Source organism: Ranitomeya imitator, chromosome 1 (genome assembly GCF_032444005.1).
Source record: "Ranitomeya imitator isolate aRanImi1 chromosome 1, aRanImi1.pri, whole genome shotgun sequence".
Lineage (NCBI taxonomy): Eukaryota > Metazoa > Chordata > Amphibia > Anura > Dendrobatidae > Ranitomeya > Ranitomeya imitator.
In genome coordinates this window covers 1,005,040,590-1,005,063,654 of record NC_091282.1, presented here as the reverse complement: position 1 = coordinate 1,005,063,654, position 23,065 = coordinate 1,005,040,590, and positions in this window count along the sequence as shown.

Below are 23,065 nucleotides of genomic sequence, written 5' to 3'. Positions count from 1 at the left end.
TAGTCCGTGTACTGAACACTAGAAATCCGGTACGAACATAAAGCTTTCCTGTTGGGGTTAGCTCATCCCTATTTTCCATCTATTTCATCGGTTTTCTGGTTCCTATAAAGCATGAATCAAAGAAGAAGGGGAGTAGATAAATGAAAAACAAGTAGGTGGACGATACACTTATCTGCTTGACCATTCAAATGGAGCTCCAAGCACCTGTGCCCGGTTTGAACAGTCATTTTTTTCAAGGATAAGTATTTATATGTACATCCACATCTATGCTACATATTTTTAAGAATTATAACTTTTGCTTACACATTGCAGGTTTTGGAGCTTTTTTGGAGCATGTCTTGCGTAAACTCGAACCGAAAAACTGCACGTTTAACAACCTTCATTATTATTTGCAAAAAAAATTAAATTGTCAAATATCTGCCAGAAGGACACTATTTTGGCATATAATTGATGATAGAAAATTATTTGTACACTACAGTAGTCATTTTGCATTCAGGTACCTTTTATGGGGTAGAAGAGGCAAATTTATTGTTAAGGCAACAGAGGGAGAAAGATGTATCTCTTTCCTTTAACATTTTTCTCAGTTTAGAATTTATTCCTTGTTTTACCTCCAAACATGCAATGCTTTGCTATTGCTTTTTTTTTCAAATGTCATGTATTGTATGTGTTATCATGGCAGAAAAATATTTGTGCACAGAGTTATGTATGCAAAATATCAAAGCAAAAATAAAATATATTTCATTACTGACAGAACTGGAGAAACTGTCAGTAGAGGAAAGCCCTTTGGGAGAAAATGAATAGAATAAAGAAACCGAGACCAGGCAACCACAAGCCCAAAGGATTAACACTCAGGCAAACACCTCCCCTTAGATTCCCTCTCTCTGCTGGAAGCTTTCCTAAACCTGTAGTTTTTTCATGGTGCATGGTATTTTTCATATCAAGCACTAGGGAATAGTACACAATATTAAAGATGACAGACAGTATGAATGTAAAGCTAAAGCTAAGACCATTTTAGTATTCATTTCCTATGTTCTTTAGGCATATAAAATCTGTTAGTTGCTATATTTTATTTGGTTGCTTAAATTGTTGAAAAAAAAATGTCTTTCATGTTTAAATCCAACATATGTATCAATTAATGCATAGATTTTGTCTATACAATATAAATGTGAATTAGCTCTTGTTATAATTTTGAGAAACAAGGTTAGAAAGAACAAAAAAAAAAGAAAATGCATGTTTGGTCTTCATTTGCTTTAAAAGTATATTTATTATTTAACTTTTTAATTAAATTTTAGGAAGGGGTGTATGGAACCAGTTTACAATACAAATGCGGTATTTTAATCGCACAAAACTGGGAGAATAAATCACCCAGTAGTTATTTATACGTCTTAAGTAATGCATTCTGAAAATACACAACAAACTGCTGAAAGCATATTTCTTGTTTAGCCTCAAATGACTGATATGTTTGCCATGATCAGATGCTGGTTTCTACATCATGACAGTCATAATAATGTTGTGGATAAAGTTACCCCTGTAATACACATCTGGGCTTCTTGCACAGTTGCTGGAATTGGGAGCTACCTCCAATCCTGCAGTAAAGATTGAAATGTTTGACAGAGGTAAAGGGCTGTGTCTGTCTGGCCATCAGCATTTCAAGGTACAATCCAAATAGGTTGCTGGGGTGAAATTAGAGATCAGCTCTTCATGGAGAATTTAATGCCACAAAAATTTTACAAAAATCCACATTTGCCAAAAGGTAGATTTTTAGTGATTTGCTTCTGTTCAAATTCAGCAATACAGCGGCCGTTTGCCATATTTTTCTGTAATGTAAAAGTCCATCTTAAGGTTAAATTTTTTTTTCAGAAATCCTTATAATCACCTTACCGCTCACCTCTCCAGTCTCTTCATTCCTCACCATCATCATCATCTGGTCCAAGTCGCATCTTCTGAGCCCCGATGCTAGCACTCAAATCCATGAGCCTATAAAAGTGAGCTGAGTCTTCTAAGTTTGATAATGTCTGGAGCAGTTTTGTGCATGTGCTCGTAAGGTCAAAATAACGTTGTGAACTTTCACACACTTACACAGAACCCTACCAAGCCTTATCAAAGGCGAAAGTTCTGGCTCAGTGAAAAAGAATTCCAGCAAGTGCAGCAAGACACTGTTTTAAAGTGGCATGTTAAAGTTTTGGCACCCCTGGTAAAAAAAAAAAGGCCTAAAGTTAAGATGACACATTTCCTTTGTATTTTTTTTGGCTAAAACAAATAAAATTGTTATTTTTTACTTTTTAAAAATTACAAAAAGGAAAATGGGCTGATGCAAAAATGTGGGCACCCTTGGAGATTTGTGTGCTCAGATATCTTTGACCAGGTTTCATACCTTAATTAGCCGGTTAGGGTTATGGCTTTTTCACTATCATTGTTAGGAACAATCAGGTGATGCAAATGCCTCTGCTTTTTAAAATCCTAGCTTCCTATAGCCTTGTGCCAAAAAACACCAGTCATTGGTTCTTCTAAGCAGCTGTCTAGGAGTTGTAGTACATTGTTCAAATGTTCAGAGACACCTGTACAAATATGAGGCCCACAAAGCAGGAGAAGGCTACAAGAAGATAGCAAAGCATTTTAAAGTAGCCCTTTCTTCATTTTTCATAATTAAGAAATTATGCAGTTAACTGGAACAGTGGAGGTAAACATAAGGTCTGGAAAATCAAGCAAAATGTCATTGAGAGCTGCTCATAGGATTGCAAGAGAGGCAAATAATGTTCTGCAAATTCAGAGCGCCGATCTGGGTCATCCTCATTGAGATGCTGCAGCCACTGGATTTTGTAGGCGTGCCATTTGTGAGTAGCTAATATCTGCCGAAGGGATGTTCGACTGATGCCAGATCAGCGCGCTGAATTTGCAGAATGGGCAAAACAAAAATTGGAACAGTACCCTCAGTTGACACAGAACATTATATTCGGTGATGTGGTAAACTTTTTTGGGTGGGCCATTTATATGAATACATCTAAATAACATGGGAATGGTGAGTTTTCTGGCCTAGGGTGTCTTGCATTGAAATCTGCTGCAATGGAGGAGGTTCTGGGGGCGATGGGAGAATTAAAACAGTTTAAGTCTCCGGGGCCAGATGGCTTCATAAACGAGTACTACAGGACATTTAAAGAATAGCTTGCTCCCTCCCTCTCAAGAATCTTCAATGAGGCAGCCAAATCAGGTTCCTTTCCCCGAGAGATGCTAGAGGCCACAATAATACTAATCCCGAAGGGCAAAGGGGACAGGTCCAATATCGCAAACTATAGGCCGATCTCACTGGTCAACTCAGACATTAAAATCTATGCCAAATTACTAGCAAACAGGATAAATGGTTTTCTGCCAAGAATTGTTGACAAGGACCAGATTGGCTTCGTCAGGAACAGGCAGTCGGTGGATGGCACCAGAAGGATCATCGATATTATAAAATTAATAAACTCAAAAAAGATCCCTTCTGTGGTCATCTCATTAGATGCCGAAAAGGCCATTGATAGGCTCAATTGGGACTATTTGAGGTCCACCTTGCAATATTTTGGCTTTGACTCACAAAACATGTCCGCTATTATGGCCCTTTACTCAAAACCCTCAGCGAGAATTTTCTCCAACAACCACTTATCAACCCCTTTCGACATATCGAATGGTACCCGTCAGGGGTGTCCCCTCTCCCCCTTGCTCTTAGCATTGGCAATGGAACCACTGGCCCAAAGCATCAGAGAAGATTTGGATATTTCAGGATTTCAAATGCCCTCTAAAAATTACAAAATCGGTCTGTTTGCAGACAATGTAATTTTAACACTGACTAACCCTATGACCTCCATCCCCAGAGTACGAGGAGTGATTGAGACATTTTCTAGCATCTCCTACTTTAAGATAAACAAGGCTAAATCCCAAATCCTTCAGTTTAACCTTAATCCCAGACAAATTGAAGAGATGAAAAAACATACGTCATGGAGTTGGGCAGAGGAGGATATCACCTATTTGGGTATCAAAATCACCAGAGACCTCAACACACTAATATCAACAAATCTAGATTTGCTGACTAAAAATATTTCACTCGACCTAGGGTTTTTTTCCGGCAAAGACCTGACATGGTGGGGAAGGAATCTGGCTGTCAAATGTTTCACAATACCAAAAATCTTATATATATTCAGATCTATCCCTGTCTCTATCCCCACCCCATACCTGAATAATATCCAAAATCTAATAAACACATACATTTGGAGGAATAAGAGAGCTAGGGTGGCCAAGGGAGTACTATATAAAAACAAACACTCAGGAGGCATGGGTCTACCAAATATAATTGCGCACTACAATGCCAACATAATAAAACAGAGTTACTTCTGGTGGGCCACAGATGACACCCCTGCATGGGTAGATTTAGAAACCTTCATAAGTTTAAACCAAGCGCCAAAAGACCTAATTATTAAGCAACTTCTGAAATCTAAAAACTGGAGCCATAGATCACACCCGGTATTCATGGCGTCATGTGATGCATGGCATGAATTTGCCAACCTGAACACCGAGCCAAATAAATTTAAAACACTTGGAAACATGCCCTTATCCTTTATCTTCAGTACATATAATGAAATAATCAACCCCATTTGGGCAAATCACCAAATTCTGAAACACAGGGATATTTTCAATGGAAAAAATTTCCTTCCCTTAAAATCACTAAGGGATACTTTTGCCGTTCCGTCCTCAGCCTTCTGGGACTACCAGATAGTAAAAAACCAAGTAAAAAAATTTATCGCAAATAAACCATCATTCTCAGAACCTTCTATTAACCTGCTGTGTAATCCTGGCCATAGCATTTTCTGGAGCTATAGGTACATTTATGGGTGGTTCAGCAAGAATATGGTTTTTACCAAAACTGCTTCCATGATTAGGTGGGAGAGAGACCTTCAACTACATTCCAGACAGAAGAGTGGGAGGAGGCCCTTTCTTACACTTACTCGTCCACAATCTCCTTAACCCTGCAAGAGTCCTTCTTCAAGATGATATCTAGGTGGTATCTAACCCCTTCAAGGCTATTCTCCATAAATGATAGCATCTCTCCTGACTGCTGGAGGAATTGTGGGAAAAGGGGAAACATACTTCATATTTTCTGGCAATGCCCTAAACTGAAGCCATTGTGGCGAGGAATCTCCAACATTAGAAACACTTTAGCAAAAGGGAAGATTGACCTCTCCCCTCAACTCGCACTGCTGTCCATAGGTATTGACCGTATTAACCCCTCTCTTAGGCCCATTGTGGCACATATTCTCCTCGTAACTAAAAATTCCATTGCATTCCATTGGAAAAAACCTTGCCCTCCTACAACACAAGAAATTATTGATCTGGTCTCCCTACATAAATCTTACGAATATAGATTTTCCATTGCCAATGCAGGTTTTAAAAAATTTGCCATCAAATGGCATTGCTGGTTAGAGATTTATCCCTAATATATCTGGTCATACATATGTGGGTTCTTGTAATTACAGAATGTTGATAAATATTAAACTTACATTGTTTATTTCTTCTACTACATAAAATACTTGAGAGTTATTGATTTTCCTAACTAAAAAAACCAATTAGAGGTATTCAGTTTTCTAGGTTGCTATACCTGCATTATTTGCTACTGTTTTGTACCAACTACTGATTGTTATACAAATATTCACCTATAAAGGTTTCTATAGTTGTATAAACTATCTACGTTGCATACGTAGATCATATTTGTCTTCTTACCTTGTTCTTGTCCCTTCCCGTATGTCCTCATATGTCTCCCCTTCTCCCTTGCCCCTCGACCCCCACCATTTCCTCCCCTCTCGTGTTATGTCTCGTGTTATGTCTTGTTGACATGGTTGAGAACATTTTCAATAAAAATTACTTGAATGAAATCTGCTGCAATGACCCAAGTACTGCGTTCACCAGACATCAACACAATTTCTATCCGCTCCTCATGTGTTAAGCTCTGCGACATGTCAATGGCTGTAAACAAAGAGAAACTTGGAAATAACTCATTGTTAAGGACTGGTGGAACGCACCAAGTATAGATGATAAGAAACTAGGTGCGTTCGCAGTCCGAGGTCCACCGTGCAGGTAAAAGACCCTGCTGCTAGTAAGACGGACTATATGGCGGTACTAAGTATACACACATGGGTTAACTCCACCCTGCGTGAAGGAAGCGATCCTGTTGCGTCACAGGACCGCAGTACCGCACATAGAGCGCGAGCAAGAAGTCAGTGAACTCAACCCCTACACAGGATTGAAGTCCGATTAGACACTTGCTGGCACAACACCGCAACTGGGTGTGTAAGGAAACTTATTAAATAGAATCTATAGGCACGAGTGCGTGCGGTGCCGCACTGACGGACGCCACTAACCACCCAGGCTTGGGTAAGGAAAGCGCAGAGGAAGCGCACGGCGCCGTACTGGCGGACACAGCCACAGGACGCTGTGATGTGTGTTACGTGCAGATGGCTAGTCGGGCACTAGATAGCTACCATCATCCGCGAACAGTCAACAACACTAGGGACAGATACTTAGGAGCTTTCATCCATCGACATACATCCATCTACACACACACATTATATCAAGACAATAGTAGCGCATGGCTGTGCGGTCATGCGCAGTTTAAATAGTTGCAGCACAGGAAGTAGCTACAGAAATTTTGCCCTTTCAGGACCTGCCAAGAGGACCAATGGGATGTGCTGCAGTGCCTGAGCATGTGACCCTCGATCTCCAACGGGAGATCTTGCCCTGGGCATGCTCAGTGTGTGCAAATAAGGACTTAGTCCCAGAGAAGCCCGCTCGCCGCAGATCAGTGCAGGGTACAACAGGAGAGCCAGAAAAGGCAGCAGTAACCCCCTGCACAGAATCAGTCCCAGCAAGACGCTGGGAGCGACGCCTCCGCTGAGCAGAGCCCACTGCGGCCGAAGCAGAATGGGAGACCGCAGCAGACATGGATCGAGATTCCCCTGTGCAGCAGAGGAAACTCGACTCCTAACATTAACCCCCCTCCTAGGGCCCCCCCTCCTTGAGCCTCACTACGCTCAAAAGCCGCAATAAGCAGCGGAGCCCGAATGTGCTCCACAGGCTCCCAGGTTCTATCCTCTGGGCCGTGACCCTTCCAGTCCACCAGATAAAATTTCTTGCCACGTACCACCTTGCACCCCACAATAGCATTCACCTCAAACTCATCCGTGGATGAACCCGATGTCCCAGCAGATAACTCAGAAAACTGGGACAAATGAACGGGCTTTAAGAGGGAAATGTGAAAAGTATCGGTGATACCAAGGTGTGGAGGAATAGCCAAACGGTAGACCACAGGGTTGACCTGTTCCAGAACCTTAAACGGGCCAATGCAGCGAGGAGCAAACTTAGTGGACTCAACTCGCAGCCTGATGTTATGGGCGGAGAGCCACACTAAGTCGCCAGGAGCAAAGACCGGAGCGGGGCGCCGGTGTGAATCAGCCGAAACCCTCATTCTCTCCTTGGAGGCCCGGATGGCATCCTGTGTGCGGTCCCAGATGTCACGTGCCTCCACCGCCCAGTCTGCCACCCTAGAATCGGTGGATGACACGGGCATGGGCACAGGGACACGCGGATGCTGGCCGTAATTAAGGAGAAAGGGAGTTTGACCAGTGGAATCGGCTACGGCGTTGTTCAAGGCAAATTCCGCCCAAGGTAGCAAAGATGCCCAGTCATCCTGCCAGCAGAGACGAAATGTCGCAAATATGTCACCAGAGTCTGGTTGGTTCTCTCCACCAACCCATTCGTCTCGGGATGGTATGCAGAGGAGAGGTTTAACTCTATGCTGAGTGAACGGCAGAGCTCTCTCCAAAACCGAGACGCAAACTGGGGACCCCGATCGCTGACAATCTTATCAGGCATACCATACAATCGGAAAACGTGCTTAATGAACAACACCGCCAAGGACCGTGCTGAGGGTAACCGAGGAAGCGGCACCAAATGCACCATCTTAGAGAAATGATCGGTGACAACCCAAATAATGGAGCAGCCACGCGACTTCGGTAAGCCCACCACAAAGTCCATCCCGACCATCTCCCAGGGCCTGTCTGCCACCGGTAGAGGGTAAAGCAACCCAGCAGGCCATTGCCGAGGAGACCGATTCTGGGCGCAAGAAATGCAAGCCTGAATATAGTCCCTGACATCTCGGGCCATATGCGGCCACCAGTATGTTCTCGCCAAAAGCTCAGATGTCCTCTTGGTCCCAAAATGCCCACCCACTCTGGAGGAGTGAGCCCAAGAGAGAACCTCCGGTCGCAAGTTAGCTGGTACGAAAGTCTTGCCCGGGGGCACAGACTCTAGCGAAACCGGAGCTACAGTTCTCAGGCTCTCAGAAGGGACAATAAGCCGAGGCTCCTCCTCCTCCTCCTCCGATGACACCACGGAGCGGGAGAGAGCATCAGCACGAACATTCTTCTCCCTGGAGAGGAAATGGAGAGTAAAATGGAACCGGGAGAAGAACAGGGACCATCTAGCCTGGCGAGAATTCAGCCGCTGGGCCGTTTGTAGATATACCAAGTTCTTGTGGTCAGTGAAGACTTGGAAGGGAAAGCGAGCTCCCTCCAAGAGATGTCTCCACTCTGAAAAAGCCAACTTCATGGCTAGCAACTCCCTGTCCCCAATGGAATAATTCCTCTCCGCTGGTGTGATGGTCTTGGAGAAGAAGAAGCAAGGATGCTTCCGACCTTGAGCATCCTTTTGGAAAAGGACTGCTCCAGCACCAACGGATGAGGCATCCACCTCCAAGATGAATGGTTTATCAACATCGGGGCGATGTAGGATGGGAGCGCTAGCAAAGTGTGACTTGATAGAGAGAAAGGCTTTGGAGACCTCCTCTGACCACAACTTGGGATTTGCTCCCTTCTTGGTGAGGGCAACCAAGGGAGCTACCAAAGTTGAGAAGTGTGGAATGAACTGGCGATAGTAATTAATGAACCCCATAAAGCGCTGCACCGCTTTAAGAGAATGGGGTTCCTGCCAGTCCATTACAGCCTGTAGCTTGGCAGGATCCATAGCCAAACCCTGGGCAGAGATGATATAACCAAGGAAAGGCAAGGACTCCTGCTCAAACACACACTTTTCCAACTTGGCGTAGAGGGAGTTTGCCCGTAAGAGGTCGAAGACTTTGCAAACATCTCTCCGATGGGAGTCAATATCTGGAGAGAAGATGAGAATATCATCCAGATAGACTACGACCGAGGTGGTGAGCATATCCCGGAAGATGTCGTTCACAAAGTCTTGGAAAACGGCTGGGGCAGTACAGAGCCCGAAGGGCATCACCAGATATTCATAGTGCCCATCCCTGGTGTTAAAAGCCGTCTTCCATTCATCCCCCTCACGGATGCGAATCAGGTTGTAAGCACCCCGCAGATCTAACTTAGTAAATATCCTCGCTCCCCGTAGCCTATCAAACAGCTCAGATATCAGGGGTAATGGGTACTTGTTCTTAACGGTGATGGCGTTAAGACCCCTGTAGTCTATGCATGGACGTAAATCTCCAGTCTTCTTCTGTACGAAGAAGAACCCAGCCCCTGCCGGTGACACTGACTTCCTAATGAATCCTCTTGCCAGATTCTCTTGGATGTGCTGAGACATTGCCTCCGTCTCCGGGAGATATAACGGATAGACTCGACCCCGGTGAGGCTCAGCACCAGGCAAGAGGTCAATAGGACAGTCATAGGGGCGGTGAGGCGGAAGGGTCTCCGCAGCTCTTTTGGAGAACACGTCTGCATAGGGCCAATAGTGCTTGGGGAGAGAGTAAAGATCTGCGGGTACCTGTGTAGTAGCAACCTGAACGCACTCCCTTTGACATCTACCCTCGCAGGATTTACTCCATCCCAAAATTCTCCCAGAGGACCACTCAATATGAGGAGAATGGTAGCGAAGCCATGGTATCCCCAACAGGACCTCACCAATTCCCTCAGGAATGACCAATAGGGAGATTATCTCCTGATGTGATGGAGACACAGAAAGCGTGAAAGGAATGGTTTGGTGGGTAATCTGTGAGGGTAGTATTGACCCATTTACCACTCAAACGGTTACAGGCTTGGCGAGCATCACCAAGGGTATTGCGTGACGCTGGGCAAAAGAGGAAGACATAAAATTACCCTCTGCCCCAGAATCCACGCATAGCTCGACCATAAGAGTGGATGGGCCTATGGTAATTGTCCCCTTGAAGGACAACTTTGAGGCAAACGTCGCTGTGTCTAGTGTACCTCCTCCAACTGCCACTAGACGCTGACGTATCCCCGACCGCTGAGGACCCTTGGAGGCAAGATGTCCTGACTGCTGGCAAACATGACGGACCGTATGTGCACGGGCGGACTGAGATTTGGATCCCGCTCGTGTCACCTCTAAGGCCTCATGTGACTCAGATGCCTGGATTGGAGATTCCAAAGGTATGGCGAAGGTGGGAGCCAGCCGAAACCTCTGCCTACACTGGGCTCGCTCTAACCTCCGCTCGTTAAAACGGAGGTCAATACGAGTAGAGACAGTTATTAACTCCTCCAGTGTGGCAGGAATCTCCCTAGTGGCCAGAGCGTCCTTAACGTGATCAGCCAAGCCCCTCCAAAATATGGGGATAAGGGCTTTGTCCGACCACTCCAGCTCAGAAGCTAAAGTACGGAAGCGGACGGAAAAATGGCTGACCAAGGACCCACCCTGAGTTAATGCCAGTAGTTGGAGCGCTGTGTCATGGGTGACTTGAGGTCCTAAAAAGACCTTTTTCAGAGTGCTCAGAAACAACGGAGCACTCTGCACCACATGATCACCACGCTCCCACAGCGGCGTAGCCCACTCCAACGCCCTGTCCGACAAGAGAGAGACAATAAATCCCACCTTAGCCCGCTCTGTAGGAAAACGTGCAGCCAGGAGCTCAAGGTGGATAGAGCACTGACTCACGAATCCCCTACAAGTTTTGCAATCTCCAGAAAATTTTTCTGGCAACGGGAGGCGAGATAATGTCGGAACAGGGGTGGCAGTGGACAAGGTTGCTGCAGCCACGCTAGCAGCCTGTACAGCAACTGCGGTAACATCCACAGCTGAGGTTGAGCTCTCGAGAGCCGCCAACCTACCCTCCAGCTGCTGGATATACCGCAAAGATTGCTGAATGTCCGCCATTTACTAGCCAGACCTTGGCGCTAGTATTATGTTAAGGACTGGCGGAACGCACCAAGTATAGATGATAAGAAACTAGGTGCGTTCGCAGTCCGAGGTCCACCATGCAGGTAAAAGACCCTGCTGCTAGTAAGATGGACTATATGGCGGTACTAAGTATACACACATGGGTTAACTCCACCCTGCATGAAGGAAGCGATCCTGTTGCGTCACAGGACCGCAGTACCGCACATAGAGCACAAGCAAGAAGTCAGCGAACTCAACCCCTACACAGGATTGAAGTCCGATTAGACACTTGCTGGCACAACACCGCTACTGTGTATGTAAGGAAACTTATTAAATAGAATCTATAGGCACCAATGGGATGTGCTGCAGTGCCTGAGCATGTGACCCTCGATCTCCAACGGGAGATCTTGCCCTGGGCATGCTCAGTGTGTGCAAATAAGGACTTAGTCCCAGAGAAGCCTGCTCGCCGCAGATCAGTGCAGGGTACAACAGGAGAGCCAGAAAAGGCAGCAGTAACCCCCTGCACAGAATCAGTCCCAGCAAGACGCTGGGAGCGACGCCTCTGCTGAGCAGAGCCCACTGCGGCTGAAGCAGAATGGGAGACCGCAGCAGACATGGATCGAGATTCCCCCTGTGCAGCAGAGGAAACTCGACTCCTAACACTCATGACAGAATAAAGTTATGTTAAAACCAAGCACACCGTTGTTTTCTTGTGAAATTCTCAATATGTTTGATGTGTCACATGACCCTCTTCCCATTGGAAAAAATAACGTTGGATCCAAAATGGCTGACTTCAAAATGGCCACTATGGTCACCACTAGGGTTGAGCGAAATGGATCGGTCATTTTCATAAGTCACCGACTTTTGGCAAAGTCGGGTTTCATGAAACCCGACCCGATCCCTGTGTGTGGTCGGCCACGCGGTACACGACTTTCGCGCCAAAGTCGCGTTTCAATGACGCGAAAAGCACCATTTCTCAGCCAATGAAGGTGGACGCAGAGTGTGGGCAGCGTGATGACATAGGTCTCAGTCCCCACCATCTTAGGGAAGGGCATTACAGTGATTGGCTTGCTTTCTGCAGAGTCACAGGGGCTATAAAGGGGCGTTCCCGGCGACTGCCATCTTACTGCTGCTGATCTGAGCATAGGGAGAGATTGCTGCCGCTTCGTCAGAAGCAGGGATAGCATTAGGCAGGGTAGATTAACCCCCAAACCACTTGTGCTGTAGCGATTTCCACTGTCCAACACCACCTTTTGTTTGCAGGGACAGTGGAGGCTACATTTTTTTCCCTCAGCGCTGTAGCTCATTGGGCTGCCCTAGAAGGCTCCCTAATAGCTGCATTGCTGTTTGTATGCCGGTGTGCAAACCAACTGCTTTTTTCAAAGCACAAATCCTGTTGCTCCTTCCTTTCTGCACAGCTATCTTGTTTGTTTGTCCACACTTTTGACTTTTTTGTGCAACAGTCCACTCCTTGTTATTGCTGCCTGCCATACTTTGCTGAGATTACTGCAGGGAGATAGTAATTGTAGGACAGTCCCTTTTTTTTTTTTTCGTTATATCTCTTCAAGCCACTTTCTGCCACAGAAAATATACTCTAATACAGTGGCCCAGATTTATTCACTAGTCTCCCTGAAGAAAAAAAAAAGATTGCAGATTAAAATTGGCAAATCTGCATCAGTGGCAGTCCTGTGTGTGGCATCTGTGTCTCATTTTCTGGCACAGAAAACATACAGTCTAACAGTGGGCCTGATTTCTTGCCAATTCTCCCATAAATAAAAAAAAAATAGTGGGAGATTAAGATTGGCAATTCTGCCTCAGTGCCAGTCGTGTGTTTGGCATCTGCCTTTAATTTTGTGCCACAGAAAACCTAGTGTGTAATACTGGGCCAGATTTTTTTTAAATTCTCCCAGAAAAAAAAAATAGTGGGAGATTAAGATTGGCAATTCTGCCTCAGTGCCAGTCGTGTGTGTGGCATCTGTCTTTAATTTTGTGCCACAGAAAACCTAGTGTGTAACACTGGGCCTGATTTCTTGACAATTCTCCCACAATAAAGTTACAAAAAAAGTGGGAGATTAAGATTGGCATTTCTGCCTCAGTGCCAGTCGTGTGTGTGGCATCTGTCTTTAACTTTGTGCCACAGAAAACCTAGTGTGAAATACAGGGCCAGATTTTTTTTTAAATTCTCCCAGAAAAAAAAACAGTGGGAGATTAAGATTGGCAATTCTGTGTGTGGCATCTGTCCTTTGACTCAGACCAGAACATTGCCCTCACAGTGTACTGATCCAGAATCTCACCCTGATGAGACTATGGTGCCCCGTCACGAACGCTATACCACCGGCCTACACGGTGACACAGACAAAGTTGCACACGAGATAGAAGAGGAGGTTATAGATGACCCAGTTGTTGACCCCGATTGGCAGCCATTGGGGGAACAGGGTGCAGGCAGCAGTAGCTCTGAAGCGGAGGAGGAGGAGCCGCAGCAGGCATCAACTGTTATGGCCGGCAATCAGGCAACACAGTGTGCAGTAATCAGCGCACATACAGAGATCTGGCAATAACCAAAAACAATAGGACGAGCTCTGAGACGTGGAATCTCTGTAGACTGCAGTACCTGATCTATCCTCACACAACTATAAGCAGCAGTGGATTGCGCCTATCACTACCTATGCAACTCGGCACTGCCTGAGGAGCTGACTAGCCTGAAGATAGAAATACAAGCCTGACTTACCTCAGAGAAATACCCCAAAGGAATAGGCAGCCCCCCACATATAATGACTGTTAGCAAGATGAAAAGACAAACGTAGGAATGAAATAGATTCAGCAAAGTGAGGCCCGATATTCTAGACAGAGCGAGGATAGCAAAGAGAACTATGCAGTCTACAAAAAACCCTAAAACGAAAACCACGCAAAGGGGCAAAAAGACCCACCGTGCCGAACTAACAGCACGGCGGTGCACCCCTTTGCTTCTCAGAGCTTCCAGCAAAAGTTAATAGCAAGCTGGACAGAAAAAACAGAAAACAAACTAGAAGCACTTATCTAGCAGAGCAGCAGGCCCAAGGAAAGATGCAGTAGCTCAGATCCAACACTGGAACATTGACAAGGAGCAAGGAAGACAGACTCAGGTGGAGCTAAATAGCAAGGCAGCCAACGAGCTCACCAAAACACCTGAGGGAGGAAGCCCAGAGACTGCAATACCACTTGTGACCACAGAAGTGAACTCAGCCACAGAATTCACAACAGTACCCCCCCCTTGAGGAGGGGTCACCGAACCCTCACCAGAACCCCCAAGCCGACCAGGATGAGCCACATGAAAGGCACGAACAAGATCTGGGGCATGGACATCAGAGGCAAAAACCCAGGAATTATCTTCCTGAGCATAACCCTTCCATTTGACCAGATACTGGAGTTTCCGTCTAGAGACACGAGAATCCAAAATCTTCTCCACAATATACTCCAATTCCCCCTCCACCAAAACAGGGGCAGGAGGCTCCACAGATGGAACCATAGGTGCCACGTATCTCCTCAACAACGACCTATGGAATACATTATGTATGGAAAAGGAGTCTGGGAGGGTCAGACGAAAAGACACCGGATTGAGAATCTCAGAAATCCTATACGGACCAATAAAACGAGGTTTAAATTTAGGAGAGGAAACCTTCATAGGAATATGACGAGAAGATAACCAAACCAGATCCCCATCACGAAGTCGGGGTCCCACACGGCGTCTGCGATTAGCGAAAAGCTGAGCCTTCTCCTGGGACAAGGTCAAATTGTCCACTACCTGAGTCCAGATCTGCTGCAACCTGTCCACCACAGAATCCACACCAGGACAGTCCGAAGACTCAACCTGTCCTGAAGAGAAACGAGGATGGAACCCAGAATTGCAGAAAAATGGAGAGACCAAGGTAGCCGAGCTGGCCCGATTATTAAGGGCGAACTCAGCCAACGGCAAAAATGACACCCAATCATCCTGGTCAGCGGAAACAAAACATCTCAGATATGTTTCCAAGGTCTGATTGGTTCGTTCGGTCTGGCCATTAGTCTGAGGATGGAAGGCCGAGGAGAAAGATAGGTCAATGCCCATCCTACCACAAAAGGCTCGCCAGAACCTCGAGACAAACTGGGAACCTCTGTCAGAAACAATATTCTCAGGAATGCCATGTAAACGAACCACATGCTGGAAGAACAAAGGCACCAAATCAGAGGAGGAAGGCAATTTAACCAAGGGCACCAGATGGACCATTTTAGAAAAGCGATCACAGACCACCCAAATGACCGACATTTTTTGAGAAACGGGAAGGTCAGAAATGAAATCCATCGAAATATGTGTCCAAGGCCTCTTCGGGACCGGCAAGGGCAAAAGCAACCCACTGGCACGTGAACAGCAGGGCTTAGCCCTAGCACAAATTCCACAGGACTGCACAAAAGCACGCACATCCCGTGACAGAGATGGCCACCAGAAGGATCTAGCAACCAACTCCCTGGTACCAAAGATTCCTGGATGACCGGCCAGCACCGAACAATGAAGTTCAGAGATAACTTTACTAGTCCACCTATCAGGGACGAACAGTTTCTCGGCCGGACAACGATCAGGTTTATTAGCCTGAAATTTCTGCAACACTCTCCGCAAATCAGGGGAGATGGCAGACACAATGACTCCTTCCTTGAGGATACTCGCCGGCTCAGATAACCCCGGAGAGTCGGGCACAAAACTCCTAGACAGAGCATCCGCCTTCACATTTTTAGAGCCCGGAAGGTATGAAATCACAAAATCAAAACGAGCAAAAAATAACGACCAACGGGCCTGTCTAGGATTCAAGCGCTTGGCAGACTCAAGATAAGTAAGGTTCTTATGATCAGTCAATACCACCACGCGATGCTTAGCACCCTCAAGCCAATGACGCCACTCCTCGAATGCCCACTTCATGGCCAGCAACTCTCGGTTGCCCACATCATAATTACGCTCAGCAGCAGAAAATTTCCTGGAAAAGAAAGCACATGGTTTGAACACTGAGCAACCAGAACCTCTCTGTGACAAAACCGCCCCTGCACCAATCTCAGAAGCATCAACCTCGACCTGGAACGGAAGAGAAACATCAGGTTGACACAACACAGGGGCACAGCAAAAACGACGCTTCAACTCCTGAAAAGCTTCCACGGCAGCAGAAGACCAATTAACCAAATCAGCACCCTTCTTGGTCAAATCGGTCAATGGTCTGGCAATGCTAGAAAAATTACAGATGAAGCGACGATAAAAATTAGCAAAGCCCAGGAATTTCTGCAGACTTTTTAGAGATGTCGGCTGAGTCCAATCCTGGATGGCCTGAACCTTAACCGGATCCATCTCGATAGTAGAAGGGGAAAAGATGAACCCCAAAAATGAAACTTTCTGCACACCGAAGAGACACTTTGATCCCTTCACGAACAAGGAATTAGCACGCAGTACCTGGAAAACCATTCTGACTTGCTTCACATGAGACTCCCAATCATCTGAGAAGATCAAAATGTCATCCAAGTAAACAATCAAGAATTTATCCAGATACTCACGGAAAATGTCATGCATAAAAGACTGAAAAACAGATGGAGCATTGGCAAGTCCGAACGGCATCACCAGATACTCAAAATGACCCTCGGGCGTATTAAATGCCGTTTTCCATTCATCTCCCTGCCTGATTCTCACCAGATTATACGCACCACGAAGATCAATCTTAGTAAACCAACTAGCCCCCTTAATCCGAGCAAACAAGTCAGAAATCAATGGCAAGGGATACTGAAACTTAACAGTGATCTTATTAAGAAGGCGGTAATCAATACACGGTCTTAGCGAACCATCCTTCTTGGCTACAAAAAAGAACCCTGCTCCCAATGGTGACGACGATGGGCGAATATGTCCCTTCTCCAGGGACTCCTTCACATAACTGCGCAATTGGGTTGTGTTCAGGTACGGACAAATTAAATAAACGACCCTTAGGGAATTTACTACCAGGAATCAAATCGATAGCACAATCACAATTCCTATGCGGAGGTAGGGCATCAGACTTGGACTCTTCAAATACATCCTGAAAGTCCGACAAGAACTCTGGGATGTCAGAAGGAATGGATGACGAAATAGACAAAAATGGAACATCACCATGTACTCCCTGACAACCCCAGCTGGTTACCGACATAGAGTTCCAATCCAATACTGGATTATGGGTTTGTAGCCATGGCAACCCCAACACGACCACATCATGCAAATTATGCAGTACCAGAAAGCGAATAACTTCCTGATGTGCAGGAGCCATGCACATGGTCAGCTGGGCCCAGTACTGAGGCTTATTCTTGGCCAAAGGTGTAGCATCAATTCCTCTCAACGGAATAGGACACCGCAAAGGCTCCAAGAAAAATCCACAACGTTTAGCATAATCCAAATCCATCAGATTCAGGGCAGCGCCTGAATCCACAAACGCCATGACAGAATACGATGACAAAGAGCATATCAAGGTAATGGACAAAAGGAATTTGGACTGTACAGTACCAATAACGGCAGACCTAGCGAACCGCCTAGTGCGTTTAGGACAATTAGAAATAGCATGAGTAGAATCACCACAATAGAAACACAGTCTGTTCAGACGTCTGTGTTCTTGCCGTTCTACTTTAGTCATAGTCCTGTCGCACTGCATAGGCTCAGGTTTACTCTCAGACAATACCGCCAGATGGTGCACAGATTTACGCTCGCGCAAGCGACGACCGATCTGAATGGCCAAGGACATAGACTCATTCAAACCAGCAGGCATAGGAAATCCCACCATTACATCCTTAAGAGCTTCAGAGAGACCCTTTCTGAACAAAGCTGCTAGTGCAGATTCATTCCACAGAGTGAGTACTGACCACTTCCTAAATTTCTGACAATATACTTCTACATCATCCTGACCCTGGCATAAAGCCAGCAGATTTTTCTCAGCCTGATCCACTGAATTAGGCTCATCGTAAAGCAATCCCAGCACCTGGAAAAATGCATCAACATTACTCAATGCAGAATCTCCTGGTGCAAGAGAAAACGCCCAGTCCTGTGGGTCGCCGCGCAAAAAAGAAATAATAATCAAAACCTGTTGAATAGGACTACCAGAAGAATGAGGTTTCAAGGCCAAAAATAGCTTACAATTATTTCTGAAGCTCAGGAACTTAGTTCTGTCACCAAAAAACAAATCAGGAATCGGAATTCTTGGTTCTAGCATCGATTTCTGATCAATAGTATCTTGAATCTTTTGTACATTTACAACGAGATTATCCATTGAGGAGCACAGAGCCTGAATATCCATGTCCACAGCTGTGTCCTGAAGCACTCTAATGTCTAGGGGAAAAAAAAAACTGAAGACAGAGCTAAGAAAAAAAAATGATGTCAGGATTTCTTTTTTCCCTCTATTGGGAATCATTGGTGTGGCTCCTTGTACTGTTATGGCCGGCAATCAGGCAACACAGTGTGCAGTAATCAGCGCACATACAGAGATCTGGCAATAACCAAAAACAATAGGACGAGCTCTGAGACGTGGAATCTCTGTAGACTGCAGTACCTGATCTATCCTCACACAACTATAAGCAGCAGTGGATTGCGCCTATCACTACCTATGCAACTCGGCACTGCCTGAGGAGCTGACTAGCCTGAAGATAGAAATACAAGCCTGACTTACCTCAGAGAAATACCCCAAAGGAATAGGCAGCCCCCCACATATAATGACTGTTAGCAAGATGAAAAGACAAACGTAGGAATGAAATAGATTCAGCAAAGTGAGGCCCGATATTCTAGACAGAGCGAGGATAGCAAAGAGAACTATGCAGTCTACAAAAAACCCTAAAACGAAAACCACGCAAAGGGGCAAAAAGACCCACCGTGCCGAACTAACAGCACGGCGGTGCACCCCTTTGCTTCTCAGAGCTTCCAGCAAAAGTTAATAGCAAGCTGGACAGAAAAAACAGAAAACAAACTAGAAGCACTTATCTAGCAGAGCAGCAGGCCCAAGGAAAGATGCAGTAGCTCAGATCCAACACTGGAACATTGACAAGGAGCAAGGAAGACAGACTCAGGTGGAGCTAAATAGCAAGGCAGCCAACGAGCTCACCAAAACACCGGAGGGAGGAAGCCCAGAGACTGCAATACCACTTGTGACCACAGAAGTGAACTCAGCCACAGAATTCACAACAATCAACATCGCAACAAGTTCCATCTGCCAGGCCCGTATCTGGCCAAAAAAGCGTGGCAAAACCAGTTGTAGGACAGCGTGGCCATCCGGTTAAAGAAGCTCAGTCTGCAATGCCTGAAAAGGTATCCGACAGTAGAAAGAGTGCAGTCTGGCATTTTTTTAAACAACATCCAAATGATCAGCGCAAAGTCATCTGTCAAAAATGTTCAACTACCTTAAGCAGAGGTCAGAATCTTAAAAGTCTAAATACAAGTTGCATTCGTAGACATTTAATCACCATGCATTTGCAAGCTTGGACTAACTACCAAACGTCCCTTAAGGTTGTAGCACCCTCGGCCAATGAAGCTAGTCAGCAACGCTACATCTCTTCCCTCACTGTAAGCTCACCATTTCCCATACCACCTGCAGTAAATGTGCAGGTTTCGTCGCCAGGCCAAAGCAGTCAGGGAATCACCAGGTTCGTGGTAGGAAACACTGCATGTAGGGCACCAGCAAGAATACCATCTCCAACCCTCTCTCAGTCTGCCATGTCCACCGGCACCCCCACTAGTTCCACGATCTGCAGCTCTCCAGTCCAGCTCACCCTACATGAGACTCTCGTTAGGAAAAGGAAGTACTCATCCTCGCATCCGCGTACACAGGGTTTGAATGCCCACATTGCTAGACTAATCTCATTAGAGATGATGCCCTACCGGTTAGTTGAAAGCAAAGCATTCAAAGCCCTGATGGACTACGCTGTACCACGTTATGAGCTACCCAGTTGACACTTCTTTTCGAGAAAAGCCATCCCAGCCCTCCACCAGCATGTAAAAGACCGCATCGTCCATGCACTCAGGCAATCTGTGAGTACAAAGGTGCACCTGACAACAGATGCATGGGCCAGTAGGCATGGCCAGGGACGTTACGTGTCCATTACGGCACACTGGGTTAATGTGGTGGATGCAGGGTCCACAGGGGACAACAATATTGGGACAGTTCTGCCTAGCCCACAGTCTAGGAAACAGTTGGCTGTAGGCGTTCGCCCCCCCTTCTCCTCCTCCTCGTCTTCCTGCAGAAGCGAGAGCTTGTCCACAGACCGCAGTCGCACGACCACTCCATCCGCAGCTGCCACTGTTGCACACGAGGTGTCCCATTATTGGACAGCTAGTGGCAAGCGTCAGCTGGCTGTATTGGCAATGAAGTGTTTGGGCGACAACAGACACACCGCGGAAGTTCTGTCCGAGTTCTTGCAGCAAGAAAAACAGTCATGGCTGGGCAGTGTACATCTTGAGGCAGGCAAGGTAGTGAGTGATAACGGAAGGAATTTTATGGCTTCCATAGCCCTTTCACAACTGAACCACATTCCTTGCCTTGCTCACACCTTAAACCTGGTGGTGCAGTGCTTCCTGAAAAGTTATCCAGGGTTTCCCGACCTGCTCCTCAAAGTGCGCAGACTTTGCTCGCATATCCGCCATTCGCCCGTACACTCCAGCCGTATGCAGAACCATCAGCGGTCTTTGAACCTTCCCCAGCATCACCTAATCATCGACGTTGCAACAAGGTGGAACTCCACACTGCACATGCTTCAGAGACTATGCCAACAGAGGCGTACAGTTATGTTTTTGTGGGAGGATACACATACACGGACAGGCAGTTGGATGGCAGACATGGAGTTGTCAGGTGTGCAGTGGTCGAAGGTACAAGACCTGTGTGAAGTCCTTCAGTGTTTTGAGGAATGCACACAGCTGGTTAGTGCAGACAACGCCATAATAAGCATGAGCATCCCCCTAATGCGTCTGCTGATGCAAAGTTTGACGCTCATAAAGGAGCAGGCGTCTGCAGCCGAGGAAGAGGGAAGCCTTGATGACAGTCAGCCATTGTCTGGTCAGGGCAGTCTACAGGACGAGTTAGCGGGCGAAGAGGAGGAGGACGAGGAGGATGATGGGGATGAGTATTTTTTGAATGAGGAAGCTTCTCCGGGGCCAATAGAAACTGGTGGCGTTGCAAGGCCGGGTTCAGGTTTTTTGAGGGAGACAAGTGACGTAGATTTGCCTGAAACTGCCCCTCAACCCAGCACAACCGCAGATTTGACAACTGGAACTTTGGCCCACATGGCGGATTATGCCTTACGTGTCCTCAAAAGGGACCCACGCATTATTAAAATGATGACCGATGACGATTACTGGTTGGCCTGCCTCCTTGATCCTCGCTATAAAGGCAAATTGCAAAATATCATGCCACATGAGAACCTCGAACAAATATTAGCAACCAAACAAGCAAGTCTTGTAGACGATTTGATTCAGGCATTCCCAGCACACAGCGCCGGTGATGGTTCTCACACGAGCTGCAGGGTGAAACAGGGCAGAGGTGTTAGAGGTGCACAAATCAGAAGTGGTGTTGGACAGAGGGGTTTTCTGACCAGGTTGTGGAGTGATTTTGCAATGACCGCAGACAGGACAGGTACTGCAGCATCAATTCAAAGTGACAGGAGACAACATTTGTCCAGTATGGTTACTAACTATTTTTCATCCCTTATCGATGTTCTCCCTAAACCGTCATTCCCATTTGATTACTGGGCATCCAAAATAGACACCTGGCCTGAATTGGCAGAATATGCATTGCAGGAGCTTGCTTGCCCAGCAGCTAGTGTGCTATCAGAAAGAGTATTCAGTGCTGCTGGTTCAATATTGACCGAAAAAAGGACTCGTCTGGCTACCCAAAATGTTGATGATCTAACCTTTATTAAAATGAACCACTCATGGATTTCGAATTATTTTGCCCCACCTTTCCCGGCTGACACCTAGCTTTCCTATAAAAAGGTCTTGCTTGTGGACTGGTCTTACTGACTGTTCCAATCTCTTAATTTGCAGCAGCTGTTTGTCCAGCATACGACATGTTTACACCTCCCTAAATGGGCTAACTCCCCCCACCGGGCCGTGGTCTCGCCACTTGGCGCAAGCACCCATGAGAGTGCCGTTTGTCTGAAGAGGTGGGTGTGCCCGCTTTTGGTTGACGGCACTGCCACTGGGTCCCTCATAGTACAATAAAGTGTCTCTGGCGGTGGTGGCGCGCACACAACGTCAGACACACCGTTGTAACATGATGGGCCCTGAGCCTGTACCGCCGGCCACAAGAGAGTTTCCCCCCCAGCTCAAACAGTGCTCTACCACTTTCAAAATTATCTCTCACAGCTCCACCAATGTTTAGTCTATGCGTTGACATGCTTCAATGCCTGGCACTGACAATACCAGTTTGTTGACATGTATGATGCTAGTTAAAATAGTCAGGGTCAGTGTCCTATATTGACACCAGTAAATACTTAGCGCCAAATTACTATGTCTGAAACTCAGCAGAGGAACCCACCCCTGTACCTAAGTATGCCACCCTTTTTTGGGGGTTTTGTTGTTTTGCGAGACATTAACATCTATTTATTTTTTGGGAGTACTAACTGTGTCAGACACTCCTTCCAATCGTCCTCCGCTGACCACACCAATGCTGCCTGTGTACCTCTGCAAGATAATTCAAACAGCTTATAGCCTATTTTTTTAAATTTTAGGCCTACTAAGTCTGTCTGCGGTCCCTCCTTCCATTTGTCCTCCGCTGAGCACACCAATGCCGTGTACCCATGTAACTTTTTTTCAACCTGCAGTGAGCCTACTTTGTGGTGTAAGGCCTACTAGTAGTGTCTGTCTGCGCCACTTAATACAGCTGTCCTCCTCTTAAAAAAAAAAAAAGGCTGGTTTTCAGCCTGT